Here is a 17,826-nt window from a genome sequence, read left to right as displayed (position 1 = left end):
GCACCTGCACCTACGCCCTTTTGGAAGACAGGGTGGGCTCTCCTGGGCCCAGGGACAGAGGAGAGTGGCTGGGGGTGGGAAGGGTGGCCTGGCCTCCCTGCCCCTTCATGGCCTCTTCAAGCTGTCCTTTCTGGCCCAGTGTGGGATTGGACAGGAGTCATTAGTCTCTGGTCTTGTGGTCATTTTCCAAGTCCTGTCCAGGGGCTGGCTCCTGTCTCCCAATTGGGGGAGGAGCGGTATGAAGGGTGTGCTAGGCTGTGGATCCTGGCCCAGCCTCTGGATCCAGCCTCCCAGCAGCTCTTGAACCCAGTGACATCCAAGGGCAGTGGGTGACTGGCTGGGGCCAGTGCAGCCAGTAGCACCTTCTAGACCCCAAAGGTGGATGGGAGTCTCAGCTCCCTACTTGGGTGGGGGGCTGTGGTTCAGCTCTGCCTTGACCCTGAGCCTAGCGCCACCTGCTGGTCGGGGCCTGGCAGGGCTCTGGTTGGCGGGCAGCCATAGGCCTTGGGCTCAACTCGCTGTCCCAATCCTGGAGCCCCAGCCTGGGCCAGGCCCTGAAGTTCAGACGTTCTGTTCCAGGAAGAACCAGCAACCTGGCAACATGGAAGATGGGCACTTGGGCAGGGATGTCAGCCTCAGGCTGAGAGGGGAGAAGGGCCTTGACCTCAGGGTCCAGGGGGAAGCCGAGCCCTTGGCCAAGGGAACTGCCATCCTGCCGTCCTCGCTGGAGGATCCCCAGGTGTTAGGGAAAGCCTAACCCTAACCCTAACCCTCCCCACATGTGACCCTCCCAAGTTGCCAGTCACAAGGGACTAGGTCCTTGCCTGGGGCCCAGTGTGATGCGGGCGGGTGAAGGGAGATACTCCTGTGGTTAAATACACAGCAGCAGGTGAGAGGGCTTTGGGCCGGGGTGCGGGGTGGGCTGCGAGGGCAGCGGCCGGAGCCCATGGGCCCTGGAGGAAGCTGTGCAGACATGAGTGGCGGGGAGGCCAGGGTAGGGGCAGGTACGGGGGCGGGGGACAGGGTGTCAGGGCAGGAGTGTGGGAGGAGCTGCAGGGGAGCCCCCTGAGCTGAGGGGCCCCTGTGCATCCAGGAGAGAGGCCCTGGGGGCCCCGGGGCTCTGGCTGGGGATGCAGCGGTGGGAGTTGGCCTGTGGCCTGCAACCAAAGCCAAGTGCACCCGGAGCAAGGGTGGGAGGAGGCGGGACAGGCCTGGGGTTGGGATGGATGATGGGCAGGAGGGGCCGAGGGACCAGGGGGGCTGGGGGGGCAGGAGGGGCAGGCCCCACAAGGCCACTTCTAGCCAACTGCCTGGTCTTAGAGGAAGGAGTCAGAAGCCCACAGGAGCCTGAGGGGCATGGAGGTCGGGCTGTCGACCCCCTGTCCATGAGTGGCGGTCATTGGAGGGACAGTTGGGTTTGACAATGGCATTTAGTTCAGGGAGACCAGAGGACTCTGGTGGCCTCTGCGCTGTCCAGAGGTTGGTGCTGTAGGGGAAGATGGCCTGTCCTGCTCATGGTGCACGGAGCACTTCCTGTCACGCCTCCCTCTGTCCAGTCAGAGATGGGGGCAGGAGAGGGTGTCACCACTCCTTCTATACATGAGGAGATTGAGCACCAGAGAACTGACCCCCGAGTCCAGCACAAGCCCAACCCAGCTGCACCAGGTTCCAAGTGCTCAATTGTACGGTCCCCACCCTAGAGGGCAGAGCCGGCCCTACATGTGACTGTCACAGGAAGTCAGATCAGCCTGCTGTGAGAAAAACATTGTGTTGTCCAGCGGGGACATCCCAGGGCTCTCTCTGGCCAGTGGGGTCAGTTGAAGCCAGAGACGGCAGACAGGGGCTGCATATTCCCTCCATATTCATTGAGCACTTACTATGTATTGGGCAATGACTCTGCTTTCCTGGAATATGTGATCTAGGTGGAGGAACTAGATGAAGAATCACAGGATCACCAGCATGCTGTCACAGCGCACACAACAGGCGCTATTCCGAGTTTCATTTACATAGATTTATCATATTCTTATGAAATGGAAACTGTTATTTCCATTTTTATTAACAGATGAAACAAATTTAAACAGAGAAGTTCAGCAACTTGCCTGAGGCTATGCAGCTAATGAGTGGTATCTCCTTAGCCACCAGGCACTTGACCTCTAAAGTAAATAAAGAGTGAGCACAGTAGAGTGCTCCTCTGACCAAGGTAATCAGGAAGGACCTTTCTGAAAAACTGGCCTTGGAATTGAATGGTGAAGAGGATCAATACATTTCCCTGGGGGAGAACATTATAGGAGAATCAAGTTCAAAGGCCCTGGGGTGGGAATGAGCCTATTTACAGATCAGAAAGGCAGTGGGAGCAGCGAGTAGGGAAGTGACTTGACACGAGCTGGGAGAGGCAGACAGGTAACCCTGCGTCTCCTGAGGTCCTACTCTGTGCTCTGCCCAATACGCTGTAGATGCTGGGGAGCAGATGTGATGTCAGTTTCCTTTAGGAAGCTTTGCTCTTTCCATCAAAAGCTGGATGGGGTGGGAGTCAGGCACCAGCAGCTGAGGTTATGAAGCCAGACTTCCCGAGAGTGGCCGGATGAACAGGGTGGTGACCATGTGCTGTGGACAGTGACGGTGGCAATGACGATGGGCGTTTGCTGGGGCCTTGTGGCTGCCAGCTCCCGAGCTGAGAGCACAGGCCCCTCTCGCCTGGGCAGTGGCCTCTTTGGTGGGTATGACGTCCCCACTTCATGGAGAACAGAGCAGGTCTTCAGAGGTGGGGAGCTGCCTGGGTCAGTTGACCAGGAGGCGGGCAAGGCTGGGCTTCAGGCTCGGCCTGAACCAGGTGGCCGTGGGCATGATCGAAGACGGTGCCTGCTGCAGACAGAGCAGGGGAGGATCCAGGGGCTCCCAGGGGTGGGAGGTGACCAGGACAGAGGCCCCAGGACTTCTGTGGGTGGCACTACCCCCAGGCAGCGGAAAGGGGTGCTCGGTTCTCTGGGACGCTTTGGTTAAGGGATCAGAGGAGGTTAAGTGAATTTCCTCTTAGATTTCTTGGTGGCCACCTCTAGTTGACCTTCTGTGGCATTGTGGGACATTCTGTGCTCCTCTTTTGTGATTCATGGCTACGCAAGTCGAGGCTGGATGTTTGTGTGAAGTCAGGGAAGGGAGGCAGAGGCAGTTCCTCCAAGCACCACTGGGTGGCAGCATTGTCAAGGCGGTCCCCAGGCTGGGGGCCTCAGCCCTGTTGGTCGGGATTTGAAACCAAAGACGTGGCTCTCTCAGTTGCTTGGGGGCTGAGGCAGGTCCTCCGGGGGCTGGTTTTGGAGGCTCTTGTAATACAGGGACTGCAGAAAAAACTTAGGAGGCTGGGTCCTCTAGACCTGGGTCCTCTAGGACTAGAAAGGGCTGGTGGCCTTTGGGGTCCAGGAGCTAGACCCCGTCCCTCTCTGCCCCAGCGGGGGGCCCTGGGCCTTCCCTGAGCCCCCCCTGGCCTCCAGTGAACACAGCACACTCAGGCAGATCCTATCTGATCTCCTGGTGAGTAATGACTTGGCCATTTTTTTCCTCCGTAAATTAAACCTGATCTTGTGTTGACGCTGAACAAGGAGAATAATGAAGAAGATTAAGATGAGACAGTATTCATTCTCCTCCAACAAAAGCCAATTAATTGTCAGCAGGATTACCGCCCTGAGCCAGAGCTGCTATAAGCTCTGCAGACAGGGTCAGGTAGGGCTGGGGATGCTTATTGTGCTTCAGCTAGGGTCAGGAGGTGATGCAGCAGGAAAGATTTCAGTTAGATATAAGGAAGAACTGCTGGTTGGGGATGGGAGCTGGAGCCAAGGAAGGGGATGTGAAGAGCGTGGAGTCATCCACGCAGAGGATGCTCATAGGTCATGGAGGGAGCCTCCACGGAGCCAGAGTCCTGCATGTACAAACCCCACGTTTGCTTCCTGAGGCCCTGGACCCCCTGGCCATGTCATTGCAGGCCACTTGGGACCCTTTCTGGGGTCACTTTTGACCAATGAAACTGTATGCAGTGGTCACTAGCCCCCTGGCTGCTCTGCTTTCCCTTTTCTCTTCCCCTCCCAGGAATCAGGGAGGCTGAACCGCCGCGGCCTCCCTGGGAGGCTCCACTTTGCCATCCCAATTGATGGAGGGGGAGGCGGAGGCCCAGAGGGGCAGGTCTCAAACGAGAACCTGCAGCTCTTGCTGGGGGCCAGAGAGGTGCGACCTTGACCTGGACCACACAGCAGGGCTTGCCCAGCTGCATCCTGGGCCTCTCCCCAGCAGGGGCTGCCCGGGGTGAGACTCCCGGTGGACCGCAGCCCTGGGGGAGCTTGGAGGAGGTGCCGTGGAGCTGTGGGTTTTCTGTGTCCCACAATCATCCTGTCTTGGCCTCGGGGATAGACCTCTAGTCATTTATTCCAGCATGTATTGAGCACCTTCTGTGTGCTGGGCCCCTTGTTGTGGGCTGAGGGTACATCAGGGAACCGTGAGGTCCCCCTTCCAAGGGAGCTCACAGGCTGAAGTGGAGGCCAGGTTCCCCGTTTTGAGCTGAGCCAAGTCACTCGGCCATTGGTGCCTTGTTCCCTCATCGACGAGAGATGCAGAGGGTCCTGGTTCCCACCTCCCAGGCGCGAGCCACGTGGATGACGAGTCAGGCTGCACATCAACAGGAGGACCGAGTTTGCTCAGTCAGTAGAAGGAAGAGGGACACCTGCGTGACAGTTCAGGCTGGCGGACGGCAGGCAGGAGGGACCCTAACCTGGGCCTTGGTCAGGGAAGGCTTCCTGGAGGAGGCGGCCTGTGGACTTGGGCCTGAGGCTGACCACAGCCTGCTCAGGCCTCCCGGGCCGTCTCGGGAGGGGTGGCCCCACCTGGCCTTTTCCCGTGGTGGCCTGAGCAGAAGTCTCTGTTGGCAGGGAGCCTGGGTGGGGGTGGGAGGGGAGGGCCCTGCCCGGGAGAGCAGGCGCTGGCCGTGGCCCCAGAGCTGCAGGGAGACAAAGACGTCTTTGAAATAAAGAAAGAAGGGAAAGGAAGAGGGGCCGGGAGGAGCACGATTCCTGGGCCGGTGTTTCTGGGGGAATTCAATGTCGCTTTCGTCCTCACCGAGTGGGATAATCCAATATATTAAGGCAGGAGCCCCCTCCTGATTATCGCTGCGCCTCTGACCCGCAGTCGGGCTGCGTTTGGGATTGTCCCAGGGAGGGAGAGGCGGCGGGGGGAGCCTCAGCCCCCAGATCAATTACTCTCCTCTCCGAGACCAGAAAAATGAATTATTCCCTGAAAAGCAGGCTCCGCCGACGGATTCTGCACTGCGGAGCTGGCACAGAGCTACCAAATTGAATTTGGTCTTTGAGAGGCGTTTAAGACCAGGTGGAGCGTGTGTGGGGGTGTGTGGCGGCCTCGGGGCTTCGGCTGCTCTGGCTGGGGAAGCCGGGCTCAGGGAGGAGGGGTGGGGGGCAAGAGATTGCCACGCTGCCCGCCCCAGGGGTTCCCGTGCTCTGCAGAGAGGGGATGGTTGGGTCCCAGCCGGAGACTCAGAGAGGTGAGGTTGCTTCTCTGAAGCCACACTGTGAGCTGGTAACCATGGCAATCTGTCACCCGCATGTCCCTGTCTTTTGGGTCCTGCTGAAAATGTCCCTGCATCCTTCCACCTTCCCAGGGAACCCCACATTGAACAAGGAGTTGGAGGTTTTCTGCTCTGGAGCACTGGCACTGCCTATTCATAGCTGGGTGACCTGCAGCAAGTAGCTTACCCTCTCTGCGCCTCATTTTCCTGATCCAAAAAGCAAGGCTAATTGTCATCCTGGTACTGGTTGCCACTCTGTCGGCTACAAACCACAGAAGTGCAGGTCGAAGTGGCTTAGCCAAGCAAATGTTGGGGTTCATGTAACAAAGAATCCCAGTCGAGGTGTCCTTCAGCTGGATCCAGAGGCTCTGCCATGTGTGCTGAGAACTCAGGTGTCCCCTCTGTCCCTCAGTTCTCGGTGGCTCCATCCCAGGCAGGGTCACTGCAGACAGGACTCGGGACTCCCAGGCCACATCTTCCAGCTGATCCGGTGGTTCCCGCTTCCACCTCTGAGCCGGTTCCTGTGGTGACAGGGTGGTACCAGGGGACAGGGCCAGTGAGGACCACGTGACTGAGATCAGGGGAGATGCCGTGGGGCTCACCCAAGAGGGACGGGTCCTGGTACACGGCGTCCGCCTCCCCGTCCTGGCCTGGCTGTGGAGGGCAGGGCTCTGCTGGCAGTGACCACTCCCATCTTCCTGTGGGGGGGGTGCAGCGTCCTCCGGGCAGGAGGGGGTGTTCCCTGGCAGACCCCTCCTCCCTCGTGGTCCCCAGAGCAGATGCTCGTTGGCTGGGGAGGGCTGCGTCTCCCATGTCCCCAGCACGGGGGAGGGGGGCGGGCCAGCCTGGGAAGGAGCTTTAGCAGAAGCCCCCACCCCAGGTGTGAGCAGGGCCTCAGGCTGTGAGCAGGCGGTGGGGGGGGGGGCTTCTGGGAGGCGAGGCTCGGCCTCGGGCTGCGGTCCTGCCGCCGGAGGTCTGGCTGGGAGAGGGCAGGGGCTGTGCTCCCCGGGATGCGCTGCTCAGCTCAGGTCACCCCTGCCTCCTCGCACCTGCCACGCGCTGACCCTTGAGCAGGGGACTTTCCGGGTGGTCAAGGTGACCTTGCCAAGCTCTGTTATCTCCAGGGCCCTGGGTGTCCACTTCATTGCTCCCCAATATAAAGTCCTGTTGTGACATCGCAGGTGCCTGTGGGTGATCCCTCCAGAGAGCTTCGGACCCCCACCCTCTGCCTGGACGGGTGTCCAGGGGGGAGGAGGACGAGAGGGAGGAGGGGGACAGGAGGAGGGAGAGGAAGGGGACAGGGAGGAGGAGGAGGGGGAGGAGGGGGACAAGAGGAGGGAGAGGAAGGGGACAGGGAGGAGGAGGAGGGGGAGGAGGGGGACAGGAGGAGGGAGAGGAAGGGGACAGGGAGGAGGAGGAGGGGGAGGAGGGGACAGGAGGAGGGAGAGGAAGGGGACAGGGAGGAGGAGGAGGGGGAGGAGGGGGACAGGAGGAGGGAGAGGAAGGGGACAGGGAGGAGGAGGAGGGGGAGGAGGGGGACAGGAGGAGGAAGGGGAGAGGAGGAGGAGGAGGGGCAGCGAGGGAGAGGAATTCACGAACACACCCTGCCCTGCGCCTCCAGGTGCAGATGGCCCGGCTGGCCGAGGTGGGCGGGGACGAGCCCAGGGTCCCCTGAGAGCCAGCTTTCTCCTGGGTTTCCCACCTGGGGTCTGGGTGACGTGGGTTTGGGGGGTGCAGAGATGTCTCTATCCTGTTTCCCTTGGGTGGAGACAGGGAGAGGAAGGGCTGTCACGGAAGGTGCTAGAGCCAGGGATGACCCGGACATGCTCTTGGGGTCCTCAGGTGCCTTGTCTGACAGCGGGGCCCTGCCCACCAGGGGACAGCCTTCCTGGAGGGACTAGGAGTTGGGATTCTCAGAGGTGGACAGGCACCCAAGTCCCCAGCTCAGGCCTGGAAACCAGTGCCCTGCTCCACCCCTCCTGCTGTGTGGCTCCAGGTGAGGCTTCAGACCTCTCTGAACTTTGGGCGTGTCCAGGCAGGAGGCACAGTGGCCAGGGTCAAATCTTCCCTCCTAGGACACCCTCCCCTGGAGCTCTGGGTGTGCCCTGGACATTTAGGCTTGGAGGTGATGTAACCAGATGTGGGCTGGGCCTCACGTGCTGCCCACCCCCTGTTGCTGGCCTCTTTGGTGGGACACCTGCCCCGCCTGCGAGACGTGGGGGCTCCAGGCCTCACCTGGCACAGGGGGCTTTCTGGTTTTCTCTGGACCTTTGTTGCTGGGACTACAAGATGGGGCCACTGACCCTGCCCGCCCCTCCCCTCAGCCCTACGTGTACCTGGGTGGAAGTGCAGGAACACCCCCACACTCACACACATCCACACCACCACACACACACCCCCACCCCCCAGACCCATCCACCCACCCACCCACACACACACACACACAGTCCCCCACAACCACACACACCCCCCACACCCACACCCACACACACCCACACCCCCCACACCCCCCACACCCCCCACACCCCTTACACCCCCCCACACCCACACCCACACCTCCCACACCCACACCTCCCACACCACCTCAGTGGACCACCTGGTGCATCAGGACCACCAGGGCCAGCTCCCCCAGCTCCTGGACCCTGGGAGCCAGCACACACTGGCCAGGGCAGAGCTCCTCTGCCACCCGTCCAATACCCAGAGGGAACAGGGGTCAACACCCAGAGCCCCAGAGGATACCCACCAGAGCCCAGGGCTGCACCTGGGCTTAGCTGCAGGGGGTGAGGGTTCTCCGGGGCGACGTGACCGGAGGCAGAAAAGGGACCTGACACTTTTCCTTTGGGGGCTTCCGTCCCCCACCCTGGGTCTTGGACACTTTTAGAAACAGGGAGGCAGAACCTTAGGGAAGATTTGGGCTCCTTAGGTTATCCGAAGTGACCACCTTTGGGGTGAGGATTTCAGAGCCAGGTGACCAGGAACCGAGGCCAGGGGACAGATGTGCTTCAGCACCACGGACAGCACCCCATGCCCCTCGGTGACCTGATGAGCAGGATCCCCATGGGAAAGCTCCACAGTGACAGGTGTGACGGTCCCTGTCCCCAGGGAAGGTGAGAGGGAGGCCCACAGCTTATCTGCCAGAGCAGGGCCGGGCAGGAAGACCTGGCTGCCCTCGGCCTCTTCTGTCCTCTCATTTTGCGGTTGAGAGATGCAGACGTGGAAGGCGAGTCAGCGAGAGGACATGTCGGCCCTCGGAGCTGCCTGGCTCCAGGGTTTTCTAATCAGGGGGAGAGGCACGGCCTTCGCACCCCGTGGCAGTGCCAGTCCCGACGCCGCTGCTGGCGTCTGAAGCCGGGATTCAGGACGGGGTCTGCTCGTGAGCCGCTGGGCACGCACACAGGAAGCTGGGCACTGTGATCGCTGACCAGAGGCCGTGCGAGTCCCCATGGGAGCTGAGGGTGGGAGTTGTGCCCCACCTTGGGGACCCTCCCTGCTCCCAGCTCCTCCAAGGAGACCTAGAATTTGCTGCTGGCTTTTTTTTTTTAAAGCACTTAAAGAACAGACCAGAACTGATAGCTAAATTAGACCCGCTGCGAGCGCCCGTTTAATTGAAAATGCCATCTGTAATTTAACGTCAGAGTCAGGACGTTATTATGGCCGCCTCGAAGGCTGGGCTCATTTCACAGTTTCAAAACCGACCAGGAAAGGCGGCAAATGGGCCGTGGCTGGCTGTGTCCGGGGGCCACTAATAACTTCTCTGGTCCCACTGGGGACTCTGGCTGGGAGCTGGGACTTGTCTTGGGCTCCAGGCTTGGCCTCCTCTCTGGGCCCCTCTGGACCTCACCAGCCGCAGGGCAGCCCTTCCAGAGGCACAGCAGGTCTGGTGTCTCCAGGGTCTTCTTTTGGGTGAAATCCCACCCTCTGGGCCTCTGCAAGGCAAGGCGGCCTGTCAGGCCTCAGCCCCTGCCACCCGCCTGCTGCGGACAGTGGTGTCCCCAGGCCTCAGTGTGGGTTGCCCGGGGACAGCCACGTTTTTCTGGTCCACTACTTACCAGTGATGACCCAGCCCAGGGTCACCATCTCCAGGGGGCCTTCCGGGAGTGCCCGGGGCTGTGCTTCCTGCACCCAGGCCAGCTTCCTGGTCTCCGGCGGTCCCTTGCTCACCCCCTGAGAGCTACCACAGCTGGCCTTTCTCCCATGGGCTCCTCAGGGACTCCTGGGCACCTGGTTGCCTCTTGTCCAGGGGTAAGAGGCCATGCCTTCTCTGTATCTCTGGGCCCCCAAATTCCAGCTTAAACTGCTTCGTGGAGGGAGGGCCGCCAAGTGGCCCCGCAGACCTCGGCCCACTGCCCATCCTTGTGTTCTTTTGTGGACCCCTCCGCCCTGCGCTGTCCCCTGACCTTCTCTTCTCTGGGGGTTTCATGCTGCATTAATTCCCTCAGCCCCGAGAAAAACGCAGAAACTCGCTCCTAATTGGGAGGTTTCCATCTCCCCAGGACTCGGCCTCCTGCCTGTTCTCGACTTGTTAGAGGAAATCGTCTATCGACATTGGTATTGATTTGCATAATTCAGATATAATGAGGAGACAGGTCTTCTGGAGCGGCAGGTAGTGGGGCCGGCTAAGCATATCCCACTGACCTCGAGGAGTTTGGAACTGGGACTTTTGCGGTCACCAAGTTCATGGCCCCTGCCCTCCACCAAGCCCTGCGGACATTGGTCCACGGAGCTTTATCCCCCCACGAGGTCTCCAGGCAACAGGAAGCCCTCCCACCCCAGGCATCTCCTCGCTGCCCCCCATCTGGAATGCTGACCACGAGCTGCCCCCGGCGGACCCGCTGGGATGAAGGGCCATAGGCTGTCCTGGAGGTCAGCGGACACCGGGACCCTGCGGTGCCCGAGGCCCACCATATGGAGCAGGGAAAGGACTTCAGGGTGGCGTCGTCTTGACAATAGGAGAAAATAAAGAAGACACGGAGCAGTGCTCAAAGCAAGAGAGCAGGAATCAGTGTGACCCGGGGGATTATGTCCCTGCTGTGATGAAGAGCGGTGACGAGGCCTCGGGAAGATGAGGAGCATAACGAGGCCAGAAATAGGGGAGCGGTGTGCGCCGGGCCTGTCCTGCCCGCAGGCACTTCCCCGGTACCTTTATTTATTCTCCTCGTCACTCCACAAATATTTATTGAGGCAAATAGGAAAGAATCAGGCGTTAAAGCTGGGAACAGAGTGGTCTACTGTCATCGTTATGGGTGAACTTGGTTCCTGCCCACCTCAGCCTCGGAGGCTGGATTTGGACCTGGGATTTGGGACCTGAGGCTCTGGGAAGGACGAGGACCCAGAAGACCATATGGTGCCTACTCTGAACTGTGCCTCTGCGTGTTTCACCTGTGAGCTGCTCCCATCCCAGGAAGGCTACTGACGGTAAGGGGAGGGGGACACTGCCGTTCACGATGGCCACACGGGGGGGCGGGGTGGAGCACCCCTAATCAGGACAGCTGTGTGGAACGGGTGAGTTTCCTGGGAATGGGGAGGTGGAAGATTGCACTCATGTCCACCCCCGCCCCCACCACTCTCACACCTCCCCAAAGAGTGGCCATCACCAGAAGCCACCTCCAATTTCCCCAGGGAACAATCTCCAGGCGCCTGATTTACTCGTTGGCTGTCACCGTGGCCCTGAATAATAAGGCTCTTCCCGCAGGAAGGATATTAGAGGCTGGGACGGGAGGGGACAGGGCAGCGTGATATTTATTTCCTGGGCATTTGCTGCCATGAATCATGCACCTGTCTCTAAGCTGCTCTCACACAGCTCTGTGGGCCCAGGCACAGGCCCCAAGACACTGTCCCCGTGTCCCAGGGGGTGGCTTTCCTGGTGATTGGTTCCAGGGCCTGGCGGTGATTCAGGCTGCTTGTCAGGGACATGGGGGGACATGTTTGTGTCCTGGGGATGCTGAGCGAGGGGAGGAGCAGCCACCTGCGTCTGGGGAGGCCTCCAGGGCTTATTCATTCACTCAGTTGGCAACATTCACCGGCTTCTGCTCCTGCCTGCTGTGCCCGAGGCTGGGGCTGCAGAGGGCTGAGCCGCCCGCCTGGTCCCTGTCCTTGGGAGCTCAAGCCATGTCCCCTTTCTACCCCTCAGGTGGTGGCAGCTCTGAGCACTGGCCAGGCTGGGATAGATTCCTAGGTCTCTGTGCTCCCCTCTCCGCCATCCCCATCCCAGCCAGGCCCCAGCCAGTTGATTAAAGGAGCCGTCCAATCCCTACTTGCTCTGGTCTCCCCGCTTCCTCCCAGGACCCCAGGAAGCCCTCCCCTGCTCAGCACCAGCCTGGGCGGCCCTCTCCCGTTCCTCATATCATCTCATTTAACACCCCCTTTACGGAGGAGGGAACGTGCCCGGGGCGCCCCTGAACTCGTGGGTCACAGGTGCAGAATGGCACCAGGGTTTCTGTCTCCCTAGCTCAGCCCTCAGTGACGCTGGGTGGTGGCCAGAAGCTGGCCACGGCGGGCATGTTTACGCCCTGGAAGTCGGCAGAGGCCACGTCAGGTGGCCCTTGGATGCCAGCCCCTGGCTGCGCTGACCGAGGCCTTGCTCTGGGGCAGGACAGGTCAGGTTGGGGCAGCCACCAAGAACCCGGGAAGAGCAAGGTGACTTTCCCCAGGAGTGGCGGCCTCAGCCCGTTTGGCACTTTCACCATCACGAGGAGGTTAAACTCCGCCGTGGCCCCTGCGCTCCCCTCCCCTTAACGGTGCGGGTAAGGGCGTGAGAACGGCTTCTCACTGGGCTCTGAGCGCCAGGCAGGACTCTGGCCTGGGTGGCGCAGGGTCCCCCGCAGGGACCTGAGGTGTCTTCTAGGGTGCACTGTGTGTTGCTGGGCTTTCTTCTTCTCCTTCCTTCAACCCTTGGTCTCAGTGTAGAGGTCATCTCCTTGGGGACCTGGCCATCCGATCTACAGTACGTGTCTCTGTCCCCCAGTTTTCTCTTAATTATGTCTCTTTCCTTCACTGGACACAGGCTCCGTGGGTGGGGGGCTGAGGCCAGAGGAGCAGTCTGTGACCCCGCTGTGGTTTAGCTGTGCTTCGTCCCTGAAAGGTACTGGTCCCTAGTGTGGTGGTGTCGGGGTGGTGGGACATTTAAGAGATGGAGGGTAATAAGGTCATGGGGCACCACTGTCCCCTAACACAGACCTTGTGCCCACATAACGGCTTGTTATAAAGAGAACCTGGCCCCTGCCTGGTCCCTTGTTTCCTTTCTCCCCGTGTGTCTCTCCTGCATGTGCTGCCACAATTGTGACACCCTCCTCTGGGGAGGAGGAGCAGAGCCAGCACCATGCTCTTGAGTATAGAACTGTGAGCTAGAGCAACCTCTCTTTTTCTTAACAAAGAACCTAGCATAAGGCATTTTGTTATGGCAAAGGAAAACCGTCTAAGGCCGTCCCTGCTCCACTCAGCTGCTCGTCAGAGTGACAGGATGAGGCTGTGGCAGGTCAGGGTGAGGTCCCTGGTCATGGAGTCGGAGCCCTGACTTTGCACCCTGGCTCGCAGTTCACTATCTAGGGTCCACAGTAGGGGGACAAAAGGGACAGCGTGGATCAGAAGTGGCGGGACAAATGGGGCCCTCTCCCGCTGCCCCTTGCCCTCTGCAGCTCCCTACTCTCAGAGGCAATTTTCTTAAACACTCCAAATCTCCCTGTCTTGAAAGAAAAAATCACTTTTGATATTATAAAAACAACGTTTGCCATTGGAGAAATTTGGAAAAATGCAGAACAGTGTTAAGACAAAAGCCAAAGTCGTCTTTCAGACGCTAGAGCCCGGCTCTCCGCCCTTTTCCTTTCTAGAAGGAGTCCTGCCCACCTAGGCTCCGGACCCCGCCTCCTCCGGTAATTATAACTAACATTAAAAGTGCCTCCCGGACCAAGTTATTACTTCCAAGAATAATAGTCTCTGTTACTACAAGAAACTAATTAACAGCATGCAATGAGGGGGAAAAATTCAATTAATTAGTGGCTTAATAAGCACTAGTGACGACTCTGGGCCCAGCTTGGGCCTCGGGGTAAGAGGGATGGGGACCCCCCAGAGGACCAGAGGAGGGGGCTTCAGGGGCTGGGTGGATAGGGGGCTCCCGAGAGGCTGACAGTAGCCGAGAGGAGAGATCCGGGTCTGTTTCAGGGAGGTTTCTGCGGGGCCTGCGGGGCTGGGCTCTTGGCCCACCCGTGGCATCTGGGGTGTGTTCTCAGTCTCAGGGTGCCCAGGGTGGGGCTCAGCAGCCGCAGGGACATGGGGAAGGGCCTGCCTCTCTCTGTTCTGGGGCTGGGTGGGGAGGGGCCAGGCACGCAGGGACCTCCTCTCCCTGGAGTCCTCCAGATCCCCAGCCGGAAGCCCGGGTCACCCCTGACGTTGTCCTTTCCCAAGCCCCAGCCTGGCACCAGGTCTGGTGGCTACCACCTCGAGGTGGTCGTCCCCCCCTTCCTTACCCTCGACACCACCCCCTCTCACCTCCCACCATGCCCTTCCTGGGCTTCTGCAGGAGCCTGCCCCTGCCCACACTTTCTCCTCCTGCCATTCACTTCCTGCGTGCGACCTGACCCTCGCCTTGCTCATGGCTGGGGAGCTGAATGAGGACAAGCCCCTGCTCCAAGCCGAGAGGCCCTTGTGGGTCTGGCCAGCACCCCAGGCTCACAGCACCCAGGCTCACAGCACCCCAGGCTCACAGCACCCCAGGCTCACAGCACCCAGGCTCACAGCACCCAGGCTCACAGCACCCTAGGCTCATGCCCCACCCCGCCCTCCAGCTCTCAGAGCCCGGGTGCCACATCTGCTTGGAGTTCTGGGGGTGAGGCCGTGTAGACTTGTCCCACGCTGATGGCTGCAGGCTCAGGGGCTTGGATTGCCCAGGTCCCACCTGAGGTGCCCAGGGGTTCCTCTCAGGAGTTCCCATTGTCACATGTGCTTGTAAGATCCACAAATGCAGGCGATATGAACCACAACCCGTCCAGATCATTGGGGACGCTGGAGCAGCCACGGCCACCTAGCCTTATGCTAGGTCTTTATTAAGAGAAGAGGTTTCTCTAGCTCACAGTTCTAAGGACTCAAGAGCATGGTGCTGACTGTGCTCCTCCTCCCCAGAGGACGGTGTCACAAAGCAGAGGGGAGGTTCCATGTGTCCTCAACAGGACATATGAGGGCAGGTCAGTCCTTGGGCCTAAGGAAGGAGCACTCCTACCAGGCAGCCAGGACTAGGCCGGGTCAGGACATGAAGTGGGGCCAGGGCCAGGGCCCAGAGCAGGTGCACCCTAAGGTGCTGACCTGGAGGCCTGACACACTGAGCAGGAAGCCAGTAGCCTGCTGGGGACATCTCTGAGTGCAGAATTTGGTTCTCACTGAGGGTCCTCAAAACAGGAGTTCAACATCCTTGAGGGGACATTGCGTAAAAGTGTGTGTGTGTGCGCGTGCGTGCCCACATGTTCTGTATGTGTGTGTGTGTGTGTGTGCATGTACTCCTTCCCAAGGGCAATCATGTGAAAAGGAGTTGATCCGAGTTCCTGTGTTTGGACATGCCTTAGTTTCCTACTGCTGCTGAACTAAATCTCATTAATATAGTGGCTTAAACAACACACATTTATTAACTTGCAGCCCTGAGGTCAGAAGTCCAAAATGGATCTCTCTGGGCTAACATCAGGGTGACAGCAGGCTGTGCTCCCTTCTGGAGGCTTTGAGGGGAGAATTCTTCTTTCTGCCTCCTCTAGCCTCTAGAGACCACTGCCTCTGTGTGAGGGATGAGTCCCTGTGCTGCAGTCTGTCTGGCTCCCCGTCTTCTTTCCCTTCCCTATGATTTCATTGCCATTCCCCTCCCCATCTTAATCCGTTGATTGGCAGCCTTCATTCCCATTTGCCGTTACCTAAGGTATTCATGAGTCTGGAGATTAGTGTGCACACGTCTTCAGGGCTGTGTTTTGTGGACCACATAGGGCACACACCATAGACCACCAGTGTGTCTGTGTGTGAGGACATGCGTTCCTGTGTCTCATAAGGCAGAATACATTTACACATGTATGTGGACATACATGTATGGGTGTGCAAATGCACGTGTGTGTTTATTTCACTCGGTGGTTCTGCAGGAATCATCTCTTTTCTTTCTAGAAAACCGAATTACAAGATCTTGAAGCATAAAGAAAGGAGTCCAAGAGTGCGCAGCCAAATCCAGACAGGCCAGAAGGAATTATTACAGAAGCGTGTTAGGCAGGTAATCAAGATATCTTCGCCCTGTGTTTTGTGATATTCGTCAACTTCTTAAAATGTGTGATTTCTAACACTTTTTCATTCTTCAGAAACACCAACTTTCAGGCCTGATTTTGCATGGTTGAAAAGCCCCGCCCCACCAGGCCCTGGCCACGCCCACACCGCTCCACCAGGCCCCGCCCACCCGCTCCACCAGGCCCCGCCCATGCCCAAGCCCCGCCCACAGGGTCCCTGGACTCCGGGTCCCGCTAACCTGGGATCCGTCCGCGCAGCTCCTGCCCAGGCCCAGCGCTCTGCGCCTGCCCATATGTGGTAACGCCTTCCCTGCTGTTGGCCCAAGAGGCCTCCTGGGCCATTTAGCGGCCCTCTGCTGGGTCATCCATCGCTGGTGAAATGGCCTGTTTCGCTCCCGGCCCGCGGTGGAAGTTCAGCCCCGTGACCTCGCCTGTCTTGCTAACTCGATGCTCCTGTTGGTGATTAACACAGAGTCTGGCACACAGTTGGCGCTCAGTAAATACACACAGAGAAGGCAAGCGGAGGGGGCTGGATGGTGTTGAGGGGGGGAGAGTGCTTCTGAATAAGACACCTGTCCCAGGTGGCCTTGCCGACAGGACCTGGAGCTGGGCTCAAACCCAGAACTTTCTCTTGGCCAATATCCCTCCCCCGCCCCCGCCCCCCGCACAACGCGTTTGAGGCCAGCGGCCATCGAATGGGCACCAGGTAGTGGGTGGCAGGGTGTGTGTCAGCACATTCTGAGACACGAGGTTGGTGAAGAGCTAGGCTGGCTCGGGGGGTGATAGCGAGCCACCTCTGACGTGGCCTGCCCTCTTGGAGGGTGGAGGACTCTTGGCTGCCACTTGCCCCGGTGAAGTGTCTGAGGGATGGGGGCTCCTGACCTGGGCCCGTGGGCTTGGGCCGGCGGCGAACCTGCAGCCCGTCTGATTCTCCTGGGGTCTTCCCACAGGCTCCCAGAGCCGCCTGCCAGGCAGCTGCTGTGGGCCAGCTGGTTCCAGAGGGAGGCCCACGGAGCACTCTCTGAATTTATGACTTTAATTTATGACAACTCTAATCCCATTATGGGTTCCCTTTTGTTTGCAGCCTGCACCATGGTGAGTTTAATTACGGCCGTTTGAGATTCCTCCCACCCAGAGGACCTTGCCTGCTCGTCCAGGGGGCCCCTCCGCAGTTGCTGGAAGGATTTACTGGCCCTGGAGGGGCGCGTTGGAGGGGAAAGGACAGCTCTGGCCCCTGAGGCAGCTGCGCTGTGTGACAGGCAGAGTGAGGCCTGTGAGTGACAGTGAGGGCTGCAGCATCTGGCTGTGTTGGGCGAGCAGTGTGCAGCCTGCACAGCTGTTGAGATGGCCCTGGGGTGTCCTGGGACGGCAGGGCCCTGAGCCAGGAGGAGGGAAGGGAACTCAGGGAAACCAGGGCACTGGCTGTCACAGGCTCTGAGAAAGCGTTTCTCTTGGGGTGGGTCCGGCTTGACCACCCACCTTAGAAAAGCAGATGTGTCCCAGGTGGTGACACCCAGAGGCACGCCAAGCAGGGCATGGTCAGAGGGTGCTGCAGCGTCCCTTCTTGCTTCCAGGGTTGAGGGGCAATGCAGAGACAAGGGCAGTGGAGAGACCCCTGGTCACAGGGTCCCCGGGGAACCTTGGGTCATGCTTAGTCCCTGGACCGCTCCTTCTCAGCGGGGGAGTTAGGGCGGAACCCGGCCCTGTCTAGGCGGGAAGGAGAACACAGCCAGGGCGTGAGGGGGGGAGGAGAACCCAGGCCAGGGGGGATGGAGGAGGCCCAGGACCTGGAGCTGGCCTCAAACCAGAACTTGTCTTGGTTCTCAGGGAGATCTTAGAAGTGAGGACAGCCTCAAGCTTGGAAAGAGAGACCCAGTGTCTAGCCTCGGTTTCTTCATCTGTCAAATGGGCACCAGAGGCCACCAGCCCAACTTCTCCCGCAGCTGGGAATGGGAACAGAGGCCATGCTGGCAGCCAGGGATCCATGACTGTGAGGGGTGGGGCCACAAGGAGCAGCTTTCCTAG

This window comes from Marmota flaviventris, chromosome 10 (genome assembly GCF_047511675.1).
Source record: "Marmota flaviventris isolate mMarFla1 chromosome 10, mMarFla1.hap1, whole genome shotgun sequence".
NCBI classification, from domain to species: domain Eukaryota; kingdom Metazoa; phylum Chordata; class Mammalia; order Rodentia; family Sciuridae; genus Marmota; species Marmota flaviventris.
This window is presented reverse-complemented; position numbering follows the sequence as displayed.